Source organism: Amphibalanus amphitrite, unplaced genomic scaffold (genome assembly GCF_019059575.1).
Source record: "Amphibalanus amphitrite isolate SeventyFive unplaced genomic scaffold, NRLGWU_Aamphi_draft 000240F_arrow, whole genome shotgun sequence".
Taxonomy (NCBI): domain Eukaryota; kingdom Metazoa; phylum Arthropoda; class Thecostraca; order Balanomorpha; family Balanidae; genus Amphibalanus; species Amphibalanus amphitrite.
Genome location: NW_024881735.1, coordinates 304,816 through 323,778, shown reverse-complemented (window position 1 = coordinate 323,778; position 18,963 = coordinate 304,816). Strand labels below are relative to the sequence as shown.

The 18,963-nt window shown below is 45.4% G+C and overlaps 1 protein-coding gene across 1 annotated transcript in view; it reads left to right on the top strand.

Moving 5' to 3' along the window:
* The first annotated feature begins 300 nt into the window (after positions 1-300).
* The window catches only part of LOC122386093 (transforming growth factor beta receptor type 3-like), a 109,973-nt gene continuing 91,310 nt past the window's right edge, over positions 301-18,963 (top strand). The window contains exon 1 of the mRNA XM_043374916.1: positions 301-703. The gene's annotated coding sequence lies outside the window, so the exon portion shown is untranslated. The remainder of the gene's footprint in view (positions 704-18,963) is intronic.

Sequence of the window (18,963 nt, the reverse complement as noted above, 5' to 3'; positions counted from 1 at the left end):
TGGTAAAATTAAAAAAAAAATGTCTGACCAAAATGAATGTGTGTTGTAACATTAAACATGTACTTATTATTGGGTCCCTCCCGCATGAGCGACGACCCCAGTCCCCAGGAACGACTCTGAATGAATGGACGGCACGCGCTCACTTTTTGTGACCCCGTTTTTACAGGGCCGTTTTTACCCGCATGCCTGCGCTACGCTACACGCCGCCACGTGCTCTACGAGAAACACCAACGAGAGTTCTACCAGCGTTCGCCGCGCTGCTGTCGCTAGGCGAGCCGAGACCACCGCTGCTCGGACCGGTGGAGCCGTGTGACGTCACGCCGCTGTCGATGAGCTGCGAAGGCGCGCGGCGCGGCGGCCGGCGCTGACCTTGTTTCGGGTGTGACCAATCGGCGTGCGCTGGCTGCCGCCGGCCGGGCCGACGCGCAGATTTTGTTGTGGCCGCCGGTGTCGGCAGTGACGGTGCCACGCTGACGGGGTGAGGGGGCGCATCGGAGCGGTCCGCGGCGGCCGGGCGGTGACAGAGGTGTGGCGGTGAAACGGGCGGTGCTGCGGCTGTCGGAGCACGCGCTGGGCTGAGGGTGCCTGAGTGGTAGTGGGATCGGAACAGTGCGTCCGCTGGCTGGACTGTGAGGGTGAGGACTGGTGGGCACCCGCTGGAGTCGGCGGAGGCGTTTGGTCGACTGCGGCAGCTGTTTGAATGGTAGGTCACAGAACCGTCCCAGTCGCTGCGGATCGAAGTGGTCGAATGTGTTATGTGCGTTGACTTTGCACGATGTTTTTATGAAGAGTTATTGACCTTACCTAGAATGTTCTTACCTAGAATGTAGGATAAGAGGCAAGGGAGCTGGGCTCATGGGATGCTGCCTCTCTCACTGTCTATTCATGTATTGGTCGTATCTGTTTTTGAATGAACTGATGCTGGGACTTTCTACCACTTCTTGAGGCAAACTATTCCAGTGGTCAACAACTCGTGATGAGAAGAACATGGTTCTCTTGAGGGTTCTGTGTCTTGGCTTGGCGAGTTTGAGTGAGTGGCCGCGAGTCCTGTCGCTGCGTGGTCCAGCGTCCATTTGAAGAAACTTATCACCAGCTTTCACCACATCAAAGCCCTTGACAATTTTGAAGACTTCTATCATGTCACCTCTGACTCTTCTTTCTTGTAGAGTAGTGAGATGGAGCCTCTTGATACGGTCTTCGTAGGGTAGGTCAGCTATGGACGGTATTAGTTTGGTTGCCCTTCTATGAACTTTCTCTAGCTTGAGTATGTCCTTCTGTAGATACGGACACCATGCTTGGACAGCAAACTCCATCCTGGGTCGCACTAGTGCTTTGTAGATAGGTACAAGTATGTGTTCGTCCAGGCAGGAGAAAGTCCTTCTTATTCTACCCAGCATAGAGTTTGCCACAGAGGCCGCTTGGGCGACTTGCTCGGATGGTTTGAGGTTCGGCGTTATCAGTACTCCAAGGTCCTTTTCCTTCTTGGTAGTGGCTAAGGTAGTTTGTCCCATCGTGTACGCATAATTCAAGTTCTTCTCTCCAAAATGCATGACCTTACACTTTTCCTTGTTGAAGTCTAGCAGCCAGGTCTTACTCCAAACTTGTAAGCTGTCCAGGTCATTCTGCAAGATGGAACAGTCATCCGACGACTTGATGCTCCTGTAAATCTTCGCATCATCTGCAAATAACTTTCCTGGGGACTGCAAGTTATCCAGAAGGTCGTTGACAAAGAGCAGGAACAAGACAGGGCCGAGAACACTGCCCTGGGGGACACCACTCCACACAGTTCTCCACCCAGAATGACTGCCTCGGATGCATACTCTCTGTTCGCGATTCTTCAAGAAACTGCTGATCCATACTCCAAGCTGGCCCTCTATACCAGCAGCTTTGAGTTTGGCAAGGAGGTGGCAGTGTGAGACCGAATCAAAGGCCTTCCTGCAATCTAGGTATATGGCATCCGCACAGCATCCTTCATCAAGAGCATTTTCAAGGTCATACGTAAATTCAAGCAGCTGGGTGAGACATGATTTCCTTGAGAGAAACCCATGCTGGTGTTGACTTAGTAGTGTGTTAGTCTCTAGATGTTCAACTATCCTCTTCTTTACAAGCTTCTCCAACACCTTGCAGGGGACAGATGTGAGGCTGATTGGACGGTAGTTGAGAGGATCTTCACTGAAAGAAAAAAATACCACCCTAGTTAGTTTTTGGGTGGTGGTCATATTTTGAACAGCCTTTTACTTATGGTAAACCAGTTTACGATCCAAATACTAGGCCCAATATCAAAGGAATACTATGCAACTACCAATGCTCATCAAAATACCATGGTCTTAGTACGGTAATATTTTTTCATCATACTACCTTGAAACTAAAGCATAACTAATAAGAAACCAAAGCTCTACTAACGCTAGTATTATCCTGGTACCGCCTACTAAGAAAAATACCACCCTAGTTAGTTTTCGAGTGGTGGTCATATTTTGAACAGCCTCTTACCTATGGTAAACTAACTTACGACCCAAATACTAGGCCTAATATGAATGTAAAACCATGTGAATACCAATGCCAGTAAAAATTACCATGGTATTAACACGGTAACTATATGTCGTCATACCATGCCCAAAAACCCACGTGATACTAGCACGAAACTAGGACTTTACTATCGTTAGCTACTCCCTGGTAATGCTTACTAATGACTTATCATGGTAAAACCATCCTTTTGTCATCTGGATACCAGCTTTGCTTTGCTGGCCAACCATCGTAAAACAATAGTTTACTATGTGACATTTATTGTGATATTACCAGTCGGTTAACAGGATCTTACTAGTCATCAACCAGCATGCTTCATATGCTGTGCTTTAGCCTATCCATGCCAAATTTGTTTATCATTACGACAGCCACTTACTGATGCACAACAGCATGCATGACAGTATCTACCTAGCAGTCGACAAAGCAGCTCTTCACTTTTCCAAAGCATCTACCTAGTAACCTACATGAAATATTTCACACATAAAAAGCATTTGGCCACAAACAAAGTTACGTCTGCACATAACCAAACAACGCGCATGAACAACAATTATTACAGTTCACTTTATCATCACAATGCAATCGGTCTCTTTTCACACAATCGTTGAATGTCGCCCTTCCAGCGATTTATCACGCAACACCTTCTCCAAGGGCATTGGTAGCCATATACCGAAGGTTCGAACTTCGAAAGCCAGCTCTGGAAAAGAGCAGGCATTGATATAAGATAAACCAATGGAAAGATTGATTGTGTGTGCTGCAGTGACACTCTATCTCCTACCCCTCCCACCTTGACTCGCAGTGTCCCGTGACCTAGCTCCCAGTTTGATGAAACAAGGATTTAAGATAAGTTGTTTTAAAAAAATGGCAGCATCTAATAGAACAGGGGATTTGTAGGGTGAGGAATTTAGCAAATTTGGGACATTAGGCCAGAGGCTGGTTCAGGTAAAATGCCCTATAATGAATTAATTGCCATGAGGTGCAGTGTTGAGTGTTGGCAATAATTCAAAAATTCTACTCTTAACCAGCGCCCCACTGGGGTATGTTCTGTAACGCACTCCACTGGGGGAGGCGGGGGCTATTTATAGAACCCCCCCCCCCGCTCCAACTCCGAAACTACTGGGCCGATTGTCAAAACTGAAACGGCGTCTGATAGCCCTGGAAAAACTGTCGAGCAAAACCTAATTTTATTGACCTCGAGATCACCGTTGACGTCACAGGTCAGATCAAAATAAAAATTAGCAACGTTTTGGCTTGTTAACCCTCCCCCGTATAGGGGGGGGGGGGTCGAACGGACTCCCCCTCGGTTTTTCGCGAATACCTCGCGTAAAAAGCGGCCGACCGCAACGAAGCTTTCAGTACCCTCGAGTTATAATCAATTTTACACCTACCCTAAAAAATGTAATGGCCCTGACTAATGACCTTTGACCTGTGACCTACTTTTCGAGACCATGTTTGGCCGGAATCGCGATTCGGCGTATGTCGGCTCGCATTTGCCGCGCGTTTGCAGTCCTTTCGTGGTTTCAAGCGTTCAAACATGGGATATGATGCTGCTCCCATGCATTAGGGTGGATGTCAAGGTCACCAGAAGGTCAGGTCAGTTCATTGACCTTTGATGACCTCGGTTTACTTTTTCGAGTTTTATCAGCATCTTTCTAGGCTAGTTTTTTTAGCTGATTTCGAATTTAACAACCATATATGAACATTTACGAAGTAGTTTTGGTGCCTTCGTAACATGTTACGAAGCTGTCAGAGGCGGTTGCCACCTAGTGCACCTACTACGAATACCCGGCAAAACCCTTACTGGTTGACCTGACCTGACCTGACCCGACCTGGCCTAAATGCATGAAGACATCATCTATGATCATAGCTAACATGATATTCGTGATCAGTTCCCTAAAAAACCCAATAGCAGCCACGTTTTACGACGTTCTAACAGGTCCCAGTTTTCCCCACTTTTGGGTCATTGACCTGACCTGGAAGGTCAACCGATGACCTAGGACCGACGACCTAGGATAAAATTGGGTACCATCGGCTTTCTCTCGTCACGGGCAGCACGCTCGTTTTTTCCGCGAAGCTCTAGCTCAATCAGGGGCGAAACGGCAAGGAGGGGGTTCAACGGACCCCCCCTTAAACGTTCGTGGCTGAAAAACACCAATACGGGCGAGGGTTAACCCCCACCCTACTGTGGGGAGGGCTATTCATAGCCCCTCTCGTGTTTACGCAATATCTTTAAAACCGCTGGACGTATCAAAACAAAGCTTTTAGGACCTTCGGCTGCATCAATTTATTTGACACCTTGTGCACTAATAAAATTTTCGTAGCTACTATAGATCGGCCGGAAATGACGCCAGAGTGACATCATGTTCGGCCGATTTTGATGCAAAGCATTGAACAACGGTAATCGCTCTCAAGATCTGAGTTTTAACCCGGCAAGCGGTGGGCCTCCCGGCTACCTTCCGCGCGGTGGGAGGGGGGGGGGGATTTTTGACCCCCCCCCCCCGAATCTCCGAAGCTACTATGACGGATCGGTAAAATTTAAATGGCGTTCGATAGCCTTGTTAAATTTGTCGAGGGAACTTCAATTTCATTGACCTCGGGGTCACCGATGACATCACAGGCCAAGTCAAAGATAAAATGTTTCACCGTTCACGGGTCTTTTAAGGAATGCGCTGCAACATCGAGTAAAGGGCATTTTGTCAAAAATCAGCGATAGGGCGTGAGTTGCCTATTATACGAGCATATGTTGCTATTGGAGGTCACTGATAATACCAGGTCCGATCACCAAGGGTCAGCACATGAACCTATCTTTACTAAGTAGGGTTGTGACTTGTGCGATGCATGTTTTATGGCCAATTTTTCATATTCGCCTCAATGGTGTTGGTTATAAGACCATCAGGGACGGTTTTTTTGGTCACTTTCTGGTGGAGGTCAGGTCAATGTCAGGTCAAAAAGGTCAAATTTCAGGTCAAAGTTGATAGTTTCGCATAAAATTGGTATTGATTCGATGCCACTCGTCACGGCGAGTCTAATGGTGGTCTTTGTTTTGCGCTTTGTGGTCTAGAATTGCCAAAATCGAGTTTGAAAATTTGACGTCATTAATTTTGAACAGTTTTTTTTTGTTATAACTTGGCAAAAAGGAGTTATCGATCTAATACTTGGAATGTGAATAGAAGTCCATAGTGGCTATTACATATATTCCGTTTGTTTCGAAAATCGAAAAACTTTTGGGATTTTTTGGCTATTATATCTATTTCTTTTTATTTTTGGGGTCAACTTCAAAAACAAAATCGAGAGAACAGTATAGTAGCCCTGGTAATTCTACACATTTCATGTCTTGAACATTTTTATGCATAATCAAATTTATAGACCTGACAGCTCTTCCCGCGAAGCTTTTTTTTTTGGTCGACAATGGCAGAAATGACGTCACTCCGACGTAGCGGCCAACTTATCATAGCCTTTGGAAAAAAAATTTGGTCACAATGTGCAAAAGGGTACTGAAAGTTTGGTGAAGATCGGCGCAGCGGTTCTGGAGATATATCGAAAAAAAAAACTAAAGATGGATGCAAAAAATGCCCCCCCCCCCCCCCACCGCCTTGAGGGTTAAGCTAGATCCTTTTTTTTGCATGGGTGGACTCTACAGGGCTACCAAACTGATTTCGGACTTTCGAAATGTTGAATATTTTGAAAATTATAAATATAAAAACTCAGAAATTGTATTTTTTATTTTTTTACATATACGTTTCTGAATGAAAAAAAGCAGAATATAACACATATGCGTTGAATATATGTGAACTTCATCTGACAAACACCTTTTTTGTTGAAAAATGTCAACTTCAAAATTTGACCATTTTTGACCTAAAGTGACCTGACCTGACCTCAGCTATATTCAGCTAAAATGGCCTAAACTGACACATACAACACTGATTTCGATATATATGGCCTACATGAACCATAAAACATGTCTCACGTCACCGATGCACGATATAAAGCTTTCGTGACCTGGGATGAGATGGCCTTGACCTGAAAAATTCGAAGTACAAGTTCGGTACCCTCAGGTTATGTTACGCATATATTCACGAGTGTGCAAACAAAAAAATGAGCCTGATCTGATTTGTTGGCCGGCGCCCAGAGTGCCAAGACGCTGATATTTTTACTTTGACCTGACCTGTGACGTCATCGATGACCTCGAGGTCAATGACATTAGGCTTCGCTCAACAATATTTCCAGGGCTACCAGGGGCCGTTTGAATTTTGACAATCGGCCCAGTAGTTTCGGAGTTAGGAGCCCCCCCCCCCCCCCACTGTAACGTGCTGTAACGTGCTGTGGGGCGCGTTAGAGCACATACCCCAGTGAGGCGTGGGTTAACAAATAAAAAAACACGTTGATTTCCGACGCTGGGAAATGCCCGCAATGATACCCACCCCACCACCCTCCCCCTACCCGGTCCAACAGGGTCTCAAGGAAATTCAACAACATGAACCGAAACAAAGGCTGCGATCTTTGCTGGAAATGGCACTCGTGAGATAAGTATTATTATGCTGAAGATACAACGACTTACTTGTTATTTCCGAGTATCCTCCACCGTCAGCTACGCTAACCACCCACACAATCACCGTTCAAATATTTAAAACCACGGAGCACCTTCACAACGCCGGCGCGCGGCCGGAACTGACATGGCGGCGCCGCTGCAGCAGAGTCAGACGCACGTGGATTGTTAGTAAGGGTGTAGTGTTGTCATGGTGTTGCCATGGTATACCTTACCATAGCAGCAGAAGCACACCCAGGGAACTGTTGCAAGAAATTTCTGGCCTTTCGTCCATAAAACTATTAATTGCTCAGGGTCTCAGCTAGTCCTTGGATGACGCTCCTTCCAACATATCAAAAATTGGCAAACACCTCTATGGAAAGGAGGAGACTTGATCGCCGAATTCACCTGCTGGATCCGCCCGTGGAAAGGTTGATTTTACTATGGTAGGGAATATTAGCTTACGAGGGTATCTACTAGCCTCAGGTGGTTACCACCTTGTAAACTGGGGTACAAAACCACCCCTGATAAACGTAACCATGGTAATATCAACATGTCAAGGCAGGATAGTATTCAGCACCATAGTAGGCTGGTAGTAATATGATGGTAGGCTGATGGTAAAATTTACCAAAGCTAGTAACTTAGTAAATTGATGGTAAAAACTTTTTTCAGTGTTCACGGTTCCCTTTTTTGAATATCGGTGATACATTTGCTCTGGTCCAGTCTCTTGGAAGTCTGCCATCTTCCAATGATTTCTGGAAGATAATCAGCATGGGTTTGGCCAGACTTCTTGAACAGTGTTTCAGGACAATGGGGTGGACGCCATCAGGGCCAGGCGCTGATGGAGTTTTTAAATGTTGCAGTATGTTTACAACCTCACCCACATCAAATTTACACTCGGTAAGTCTTCTTTCGCTGAGACACTGGATGATAGGTGGACTGTCAGACGTTGTGTTAAAAACCTTTTGAAACTGTTCGTTCATTTCTTCACATGCCTCCTTTAGGTTTCGGGTAAGTTGCCCATCTGACTTCCTGACCATCGTAATGTCTTCTTTTATAGTTGTCTTGCTACGTGCATACGCATAGAAAGCTTTTGGGTTTTCCTTGATCTCACTCGCTAGCTTGGCTTCAAAGTCGTACTTTGCTTTCCGCACCGCACTTGTAGAAGCATTTCTCACTTGGGTGTAGAGTTGGCGTAACCTCTTTGATTTCTTGTTCGCACGAAGTCTTGTCCATGCCTTCTCTTTCATTCGTACAAGGCGTAGAACCTCATTAGTCACCCATTTCTTCTTGTGTCGTTTGTTTTTCACAAGTGGGTATACTGGTACAGTTTGGTTTATGACTTCCCAATAGTGATTTAGGAAAGTTATCCCAGGCTACCTCCACATCTTTAGTTGATAGCTCATCAACCCAATTTATTCGGTGAAACATGTTTCTTGCAGTTTCATAATCACCTTTATGGAAATTTCTCTTGGGATCAAGTTCCATGGTGCAGCTTCAGGGAGATGTCTCATATCAATTTCAAATGAGAAAGAGAGTACACAGTGATCACTAGAACCAATTGGTGCCATGTGCAATATGTTTGTTATTTCTAACTCATCTCTTGTCAGTACAAGGTCCAGTAGCGATGGTTGATCATTCCCTCTGATCCTTGTGAAATTCCGAATATGTTGATATAGATATAGGTTAGAGCACTCATCTAGAAACTTGGACTGTTCACTACCTGCACCACCATCAACTTCATTATCAGACCAGTTTATTTCTTTGAAGTTGAAGTCGCCACAAATGAGAACCTGTTGATCCTTCTTTTTGCTTACCATGCACATTGATTTGATAAGCTGTTCATTGTAGCTTTGTTGACTCCCTGGTGGTCTGTACATACAGGCAACATTGAGGAAATTTGTACCAAACCTGAGTTGGCAGGCAATATATTCAACATTGTCCCATCCATCTTCTTTCAGTTCCGATGCAGCTATTGTATTTCTGACCATGATCAAGACTCCTCCACCATGGCCAGTGCTTCTATCCTTTCTAAAGATGTGGAAGTCTTCACAGTCAACATATTGTGTGAGCAGACAATCCCTTGATAGCTTTGTTTCAGTTAGACAGATGATGTCATATTCCTTTTGCTGCAAGTAATGTTAAGTTCTGACCCCTTAATTGCATTCAATCCATCAATTTTTGTGTACATACATTTTAGTTTGTTGTTCCTGCCCTCTCCCAAACAGTTCCTGCTATTGTTCACAGTCAAGACTTTATGACGTTCAGCAAGTACAACACACTTGCCAATGGAAACATTGTTTGGGGTTTCAGAACCACTAGTCTCCTCTCGGGACGACACTACCCCGAAAGATTTTGTGTGTGTCCCTTCCTTTGGCTTTTAGTTCTTCCCTCAGCTTGTATTGCTTTTCTCTTTCTTCTTTGCTCATATCTCTATTGATGTAGACATGTCGGAACTCTGCATCCCTCAGTTCAAAACGCTTCTGGAACAGTCGGGTTGCATCTTCTTTCGCCTCAAATTTCACCAGTAGCAGGCGCGGCCGAGGAGTGGCACTACTAGAGGCAGAGGCTTCAGAGGGTGGGGCTTGAGTCTCATCTTTCTTGCCGAGTCGGATAACCTCAACGATCTTTAAGTTTGAGCTGTCACCACAAACAGCCTTAATCGGGTGCACGTCAGAATAGCTAGTGACATTTGAGCTAGTGACTTTTGAACTAGTACAAAACAGCTAGTGCCTCAAAACAGCTAGTGACAAAACAGCTAGCGTCAAAATAGCTAGTGAAGCAAAATAGCTAGTGCTTAGAAACAGCTAGTGACAAAACAGCTAGCGTCAAAGTAGCTAGTGAAGCATAAAGAGCTAGTGCCTCAAGACAGCTAGTGACGAAATAGCTATCGTCAAAATAGCAATTTCGTTGGACCTCTGTTCCCTTCCCATTCACTTCGCTTCAAAAATGCAAGATATCTATGACTGTAAATATGTATTTCCCGCGATATGCCATCTCTTTAATTCCCCGGTGCCCCGCTTCTAATTTGTTGTTTGTCCTAGGGATCCCGTCCTCTGCCCTCCTAGCATTCCAAATAATTTTGTCAAACTACGGTGCTCTTCTGCTCCTTCTACCCGTGGGGACTCTTCGTCGGGAAAGAATCTATAATAGCTGCTCTACGAATAAGCTATTTTGCTTATTAGCTATTAGTCGACGCTAGCGATTTCTATAGCTACATGGGCGTAGGAACGGCTGGAACATTGTGGGTGCATGGGTGCAGAAATCCAGCCATGGCCGGTGAAGCCGGGGGGGGGGGGAGGGGGTAGGGAGCGGCACCCGAGCGGAGGCTCCTTGTGAGCTTTGATGGTGTACCATGTCGAAAAGGTACCTACCGATGATAAGTGTATTTAGAAGCGTTGATAATGTCAATATTGACTACCGCAAAAAGTACCTAAATGCGGCTAACGTAGCCATTTTCGAAGATAGGTATCGGGCTAAAACTTTTGACAGTGGGTCATCGGTATGTGTTCAATCACATGTGTTCCGTTGCTTCCTTTTTTACTTGAGCGCAAATGTAAGTTTTGAAGACCATCACAGTAGCAAACGCTTCTAAAGGTGGAAAGTGGGCAAAATATCCTGAATTTGTTGTGCTGCATGGGAAGTAGTGTTGATGAGAAAAGGGGTTTTTGTTCCAGATTATTGTGGGTGCAGAATACATTGTCTGCACCCACTGGAGAATTATTGTGGGTGCAACTGCACCCACTGCACCCATGGTTCCTACGCTTATGACTAGCTATAATGAAGCACTAGCTATTTTGCTCTACTAGCTATATTGACGCTAGCTGTTTAGTCACTAGCTGATTTAATTCACTAGCTATTTTGCATTACTAGCTATTTTGGCGCTAGCTGTGTTGTCACTAGCTGTTTTGAAGCACTAGCTCTTTTGTACTAGCTCAAAAGTCACTAGCTCAATAGTCGCTGTTTTGACGTGGACCCCCTTAATCAGATCAGTCATACTTTGACGGTCATCGTCCTTCCGCTGGTTTGTATTGACCTTCTGGCTTTCTTTGAGGCCATGGATAACAAGATTGTTGCCTCTTTCCATTTCAGTGGCCCTTTCCTGGTACTGAGCCATCTTCTTCAGCGTTTCTGATGTCGACTCCTGCTGTTTAGCCACTTGATCCTTAATAAGGTTCAATTGGCCCTCAACTTTCCTTTCCATTTCTGTCGCACCTTCTTTTTTTGAATCCGTGATGGCTTTGATGATACGCTTTTCCGACTTTTCCATCCGTTCTTCGATTCTTTTTGCAGTATCTAGGATGTTCGTTAGCCTCCCACGACATCCGTTGCAGATCCAGAGGAGTTTGAACTCATCAATTGCATTGAAGGCTTCAGCACAGAGGTTTTGGCATTTCGGGTGGAACCATTCCAAACATGCTTCGCATTGTATGCTTTTTTCTTTGGCACCGATAACTTTGTCACATGGCTCATCACTTCCATGACACACAAATCTTACCTTTTTCGAGGCTTTTCCCTTTTTTCCAGCTTCCCACCAACCACCTACTGTTTCTTCATCACTTTCCTCACCTCGCAACGCTTCAGCGTCGCCGTTTTTGGTTTTTTGTTTCTTCGCCATTTTCACTCAAACCTGTTCAATCATTCGCGATCGTAACGCAGAACAAACAAAGAGATCTTCTGATTGGCCGATCGCCTTGTGTTCCCGTGCGTGAGCAGCAGCAGCAACAGGATCGAACAGGATACTGTGATCAAGGGCGGAGGCAGGGAGACACGTCCGGTCGGTCCGAGAGTCGGGGAGCGAGACCAAACATACCAAACATGACCAAACATACTGCCTTGCCTTGAATTCAATGCTTCAGTTTTCTGGGACAGCACATATGTAGGTATTCAATATTCATCATACCCATTAATCTGAACTCATTAAAAGTGGCTGTTGACCCCTAAGAAACCCAATAGAACATTCGCACCCATGATATAAATTTACGCCGAAATAAAACCACTGGGACAGACAACAGTGGTACGTATGTACAAGGCTTACGGTTCAACGTACTATGGCCAATATAAGAGGTTATGGAGACCTACGTTATGGATACGCCTGCGGTCCCGCAATTCGGCGCAATTAGCGCAACCACACTACCCAATTCCCAGTTGCCTCATGTAAGCAATCAGAATCGGCCTCTGAAACTCTGTTAAGAAAGAAGTAAGAACTATTTTAAAGCACTGTTTCGTTGTTCGTGTCTCGTCCAGTAGCCATGCAGGGAAACAGAATACACATTACACATATACCTACATTACGTCGCACGCGATTGCAATAATTAATATTCTAATATTGCAATATCTGGGAGCTCTATGGACGTGAGATGTGAAAACTGTATGTGCTTGATGAAACTTTGGTTATAATTGTCTCCAAGCACTAGCTAATCCGTGGCACCGTTTAGCTGACAATGCCGTTAAACTCACGACTGAAATTGCGCCATTTTCTACTGAAAATCCGAATTAATCGCGTTATGTAACGTCTTTCCTTGAGCCATTCGTGTCCTGCTCTTATGCGTTAAATTTATGAACGTATGTTTTCAAGGTAAAGTTGTTCGTAGAATTGTTCACTCAGTCTCATCGCTAGCATCAAAGAAGCCCTGTCAACTCCCCCAGTTCTAAAGGCCGATCGTCCATATAAATAATTGGATTTCGGTATGGAGCTGACAGATGGCAAACAAGCTTTGGTAAAACAATGTTTTTCGGTGAGAGACAATTGGACAGTCAAAGTTGTTTTCCTGAATTTGAATGATAAAAATGACGTAGTTTTCTGTAAGTACCTATCGACTGCTTTTGGAACGCTTTTTTCAAAGAAAGGTACGTTGATTTCTGTGGACAGACGTAATCGGACATGTGTGATCAATTAATCATGGTTTTAAATTGATAAACCACCTCAGTGCTTCACATTTGACGAATCTGCACTTCCGATATATATCTACACGTACTCATGCCGCAAAATCGCATTTATAGTTGTGATTATGATACATATTGTAAATTCTCACACGACTTTTATGATAACGGAATAAGTGGAAACTGGAAATAATATTGAAGGTTACCTTAGTATGATGTGGTTAGTTGGTTACCATTTTTTATTACCAATTTAAGTCGTCAGTCTTGTTTGTTCACATCTCTTAATTCAAGCGCTCAGACCCTGAATCTTTTTATCGGTTTTGCCTGACATCACCTGCTGCAATAACTCTATTTTATTAGGCCGAGAGATCAATTTTCTTTGGTACTAATCCTTACATATTACGCGCTGTGAGCTTTCCTGACTAGGTGTGCCAGTCCGCCGCATGCTGGTTACAGGCAAGGAAGGCGCCACTTGCCACACACGGTTCGTACTGGGAACGCTCTGGCGGCGTCATTAGTTTGATGAAGTTGGATCGAGGGGGCGGGGCTGGCGGTCGTCATCCGGCGCCTCCCACCAGCTCGGTCCCGGACAGCCATCTGGCGCCCCGTCCCGGCTGTGGAGCTGAGCGGTGTCGGGGCCTGAAGAGCTCCTCCTCTGGTCTCTGCCACACGGAGAGAAGCAGGCGGAACGCAAACCACGCCCAGACAGCTCCGTGATGTTCTCGGCATCAGAGACTCTTGGTGCGCTATGCATGTGCAATGTGCAAGGCATTCCCGAGCTTCAAAGACAACTTAAGATTGCTCCAGCCGAACGCTCTTCTAGTACTTTGATGGCGTTGCTGATCAACTATAAGGTGAAAATATTGAAGAAAAAAGTTAGGATAGAAGCGTTTGAAGTTGAACATAACAAGCATTGACCATTGGGTTATTAAAAGAAGGTTGTTGATGTGGGACATCCTCACTGGCCTAATCGATCACTTCAATTTACCTTTAGCGGCATATTCTATAAATGTGATAGCCCGTTATCTGTGTAGTACTCTGATCAAGTCATCAGTACCACGGGTTGCAGCACCGTCTGTTCTCTCTCGCCTCCTGTGCCGCGCTCCCTCCCCGTCAGACCGGGACTGCCGTTACCCCTGGCCGCTACGACGTAAATAGCGGCACGCCAAAGGCTGGTCGGCTCTTCTGTCCCTTTACAGCGTCAAAGAGAGACGCCGATATGAAGACGTCCGGCGACAGTCTGCCATTCGCCGAGCCGGGAACTCGGCCACTCCTGCCCATCTGTTGGTGGCGGCGGCGCCAACTGCTGACACAGCCCTCGGTCCGCGGTGCCTTCTGTCCATTAATCTCAACGATGATGTCGAGATCCAGTCATGCTGGCCGGCTAATGGGGAAGAATGTGACGTTAAATTCCGAGCGTTTCGGCAGAATCACTGCGCAGCTGCGCGCGCTCCGCCTCCTTCGCTTTCTTGTGACGCAGTAATGGCAGTAATGCACGATAAACCGACCTCACTTTTCTGTGGCATAATCAACACAAACATGATTTGACCTCCTTGCTACTTTTCACGGGAGAGGTTCGCTCTGCGCCGGGCAGACCGGCAGGGGTCCGTTGCCGACCCAGAGGGTTGCCGCAGCGGGTTTTCCGCCCAGAGACACGGCGTCCCAGAGTTGTCACGGCGTCCCAGAGTTGTCACGGCGCCCCAGAGTTGTCACGGCGTCCCAGAGTTGTCACGGCGTCCCAGAGTTGTCACGGCGTCCCAGAGTTGTCACGGCGTCCCAGTGTTGTCACGGCGTCCCAGAGTTGACACGGCGTCCCAGAGTTGTCACGGCGTCCCAGAGTTGTCACGGCGTCCCAGAGTTGTCACGACGCCGGGAATTCCCGCTGGCCTGGCGGAAGTTCGCTGGCGTGTGACCGGGCCGCTGCTCCGGCCGCGTGGGGCGTGCAGACGTCCAAACGAACTCCAGCGACCCCGGGTCGCCGCTCACGGCTCAACAATAGCCTGTTTTGGTCGTCTCTTTTCAGCAGCCCCCAAAATCCCTTGGCGTGACCTGGACTTGACCTAGCTGATCGTCATGGGGTTGAGTTACATCTGCAGGGAACCAGGTCCAGAACTGACGGTCAGCGCATCCATAGAGATCTTATAATATAGAGATGCCCATACAATGTTAAAACGGTTAAAACACTCAGTTTCGCACCGTTTCTTGGGCGTTTTTTAAGTAACTTTTTTGAGCGCAGGTAGCTCGTGAGGCTCTTGAACACCAGACTGCTTCGAGAAGAAAGTAAAAACATAGATTGATGACATCATGCAGATATATTTGACGAGTGTACAGCCAACAGCTGAAGTAATGTGCGGTTTTACCAATCTCAACGGATGGCTTTGACTGACGATTTATAAATGCGGAGTGATCGAATAGAAGACGTCAATAGTTAAACTTGCAGCTGCAAGGGTGACAATACATGTAAGCTACATTCAAAGTTTCATCGAAGTCTGGCTAAGCGTTCCTAAGCTTCAGATTAGAAGCAGAACATACCCATGACTGAAACCGCACATTACTTCTGCTGTGGACTGTACCAACGACCTATAGTAGAGAGCAAGTAGTAAATGAATATATTAAAAAATACATATATAAAACCGGACCGGTTCCGTCTAAACAAACTTCTTCAGCGCTCGTTTTTTAAGCGCTGAAGAAGTCGTTTTAGACAAAACTGGTCAGCTGTTATGTAAGTAATTGTCTTTTTTTAAATATATTCACTTACTATATTTGCTCTCTTAGGGATAGGAAAACGAAAATTTCAGTGCCTTTTTCCCATCAATTTGACATCTTCTGAAGTAAAAAAATTGGACCTAGCCCCCTTGATGACGTCCCAGGGTCGATTTTGCTAGACCCCTGCACAGCAAACTTCGGCTTTACATACGTGAACTTTGAAACAGCTGCCAAAAATAGCGTTTTAGAGATAAAGACAAATTACAAGCACGATTGTGTAGCGGTCGATGTATAGAAAAATAGAAAAATAGTTTTAGTGACCTGAAGTAAGAGTCAACGACCGCAAGCGGTGGTTTTTTTTTTTGCAAATACCTTCAACAAAAATGGTCGTAAAGCTACGGCAGTGGTACCATCGCAATCGCCCTGCCAAGTCGCTTCGAATGATATATTTTGTTTATTTTTTTTGTTTGGAAATATTTGTTTTGGAAACGTGAAATTTATATTTTATATTATATTTTGTTTGGAAACGGTCAAGTTTTATGTTGACCTCATGTGACCCCCCGAATGTCCTTTGGTTGACCTTGACACATGAAAGGTCGTGTATGATAGATTCGGTGCCGCTGACACCAATCTGGTATCTATTTTCCTCTAAGCCTTCATTTATAATTTTAAGGCTTTCGGATGGCAAAACTGTCTTATTTATTATTACTAACTTGAATCAGTAAAATAGCCTTTAGCTAGGATACTCTTCTGTAACCTTGACCTTTGAGCAGCCTTGTATCGTAAGATGAACCACAAATAGGGACCTGATAAGCCTCAAAACAATTCAAAACATCTGGGAATTTAGCACGCAAGATGTACGAAAAAGTGGAAAGTTTGAGGTCAATTTTGAGCATGACCTGGACCTTGATCTTTGATTTTAGGCACATTTTCGGAATCCTCAGATTGCCGGTTTTTTGCATCCTGCCGTCCTCTAGAACGCTTAACCCGCGCCGTGCCGGTGGGATGAACTTTCCGCCGAGTGCTGGGGAGGGGGACGTTTTCACGCCCCCCCCCATCTAATTCGGCTCCTGGGCCACGTAGCGACACGCGGTAAGCGGCAATCGAAAGAGCATCACAAACAAAAAAGAAAACACTTCGGTCATTTTTTAAAGTCAGGTCAAAGGTCAGGTCACCAGAGGTCATCGAAGGTCAAATTTAGTCCATTTTACTAATTTTGGAAACTGCCAACGGCTAACTCGGGAACCAATAGAGCTACAGCGCCGCAGAAAAGCGCATTCGATAGCCCTTTTGCACAACTTTCTGTAAAGTGCTCTCAGATTTGACCTCAGGTCAACGGTTTAGCGTCCAGAGGGCAAAAACTGTAAAAATAGCCGTTTTCACGAAAATGTTTTTTTTTCGGCAATTACTTTTGACTCAAGAGAGCCATGACATTATTTTTGGCAGCATCGTGTTCCTCTTATCGAGACGCGTCGAATGAACTATTTGTTGACCTTGAAAGGTCATTTTGGAAATTTGACCTCAGGTCAAAGTCATGACCGGACCGAGAAGTGTCATGTTGCATATCAGTCGATCCGTATCGTCGTGCTGAACACATCTGACGTGTTTTCGCTGCTCTAGCACGTCTCTATCAAAAGCTATAGCAAAAAAAAAAAACTGCTCGTGACCGTGGCGTTCATGACCTGAGATAACCTCAGGGGCATCCAGAGGCGTCACAGGTGCATTTTTCCGACTCAGTGTGTCATGTTCACATATGAACCGATGTTTGAGAGCGTTTTGAACGACATTCGTCCAAAAGAGGCGCATTTCAATTTTCTCCCACTTATAATTTTCTCCCTCCCACTTGACTTATAATGTAGAGGTCGCAAAATTGACCTGACCTTAGGTCACAGATATCAAAAATCCGAGATATACATTTTTTACATACTGTTACTCATATCAATCGCTGAAAGTTTCAAAGTTCAGTCGGTATAGCTATAGCGAGCCTTCGAACTTTTTCTGAGGTAAGGTCACTTGACGTGACCTGGTGACCTAACCTTGAACGATCCGGGTCTGAAATTTTCACATGTGCGAAAATGATTTATGAATAGGTGTACCAAAAACGGTGGCGCTGCGCGCCGCCGTTTTCGAGATATTTCGAGATTCGAGAACATAGAAAATTAGAAATCAAGTAACGAACTTTGGAAAATACAGCGCCACTTCAATGCTATCCCAATTCCCAACGTCAACTTCAATTCCAATCCACATATCCTGGGATGTGTCCGACGTGTCCGAGAACATAAGAAATTATTGCAACAAAAACGTTTAAAGTGGACTGATGTGATCCTTTATTTTTTTCATACACTTCATATAATCAAGAAATACGAATTATTATCGTTCATTTTCTTTTTAGAAGAGGGTAAAAACAGAAATCACGGTATTTAAAAAGCGGAATTTCTTGCTTAGAAAACGCCCAAAAAACGTTAGGTTTTTTAGTACCAGGGCATCTCTATATTATAAGATCTCTATGAGCGCATCTGCCTGATGCAGATATGGAACTGCCCGTAGGTAACGGGGGAAAAGTATTATGCACGCGTTTAGAACGATCCTCGATGTTTTCAGCTGTCCCAATGGACTTATGTGTAAGTCTTAAATTAGCTTACGTTCTTGCCATATGAATAATAACTAACTGGTCGCAAACAAGAAGCTAAACACAGGAACACTGAACAGAGAAGTATACGCGCCACTGAAAGTCAAGGAAAAGCTAGAAATGCATAGGAAATACGGACTTAACCTGAACCATCCATATAAGGAGTATCTCGTATCGATCACTGAAGCGACTCAACCCAGCCCCTCACCATCAATAGTCCGATACGAGTGCGTCCAGAATAGACAGAACAGGCAGGCGAACAGCATCCGCTATTAATAACAACAACGGACACTGCTTCCAAGAACGCTCTAGAATCGCTCAAGAGTATATTTAAAAGCATCTTATTTATAAGTCGGCTGAAGTACGTACACTTTCATATCCGGAGTGAGCCATGACCCCGCATACCGACGATCAGCGCACTGCGTCGTCGTATGTTTTGGAATGACGATAGTAGCGACTCCCGGAACGCTGGTGCGATTGTATCGCCGCGGAATGCCAGTTCTGTGCCAAGCTGTGGAACTGGAGACTGCTCCTCTGGACAGGTCAGCCCGACATGCAGCCGACGGGACAGTGGGTACAGGTGTCCCCGGAATCGGTCGCGAGCTGAACCACTTACGTAGGTAGGTATACCTGAGACGCATCGGCTAAGTCCTTCCCTCGCCCACCCACTATCGGTTGAGCCTCCGCACCTATCCATCAT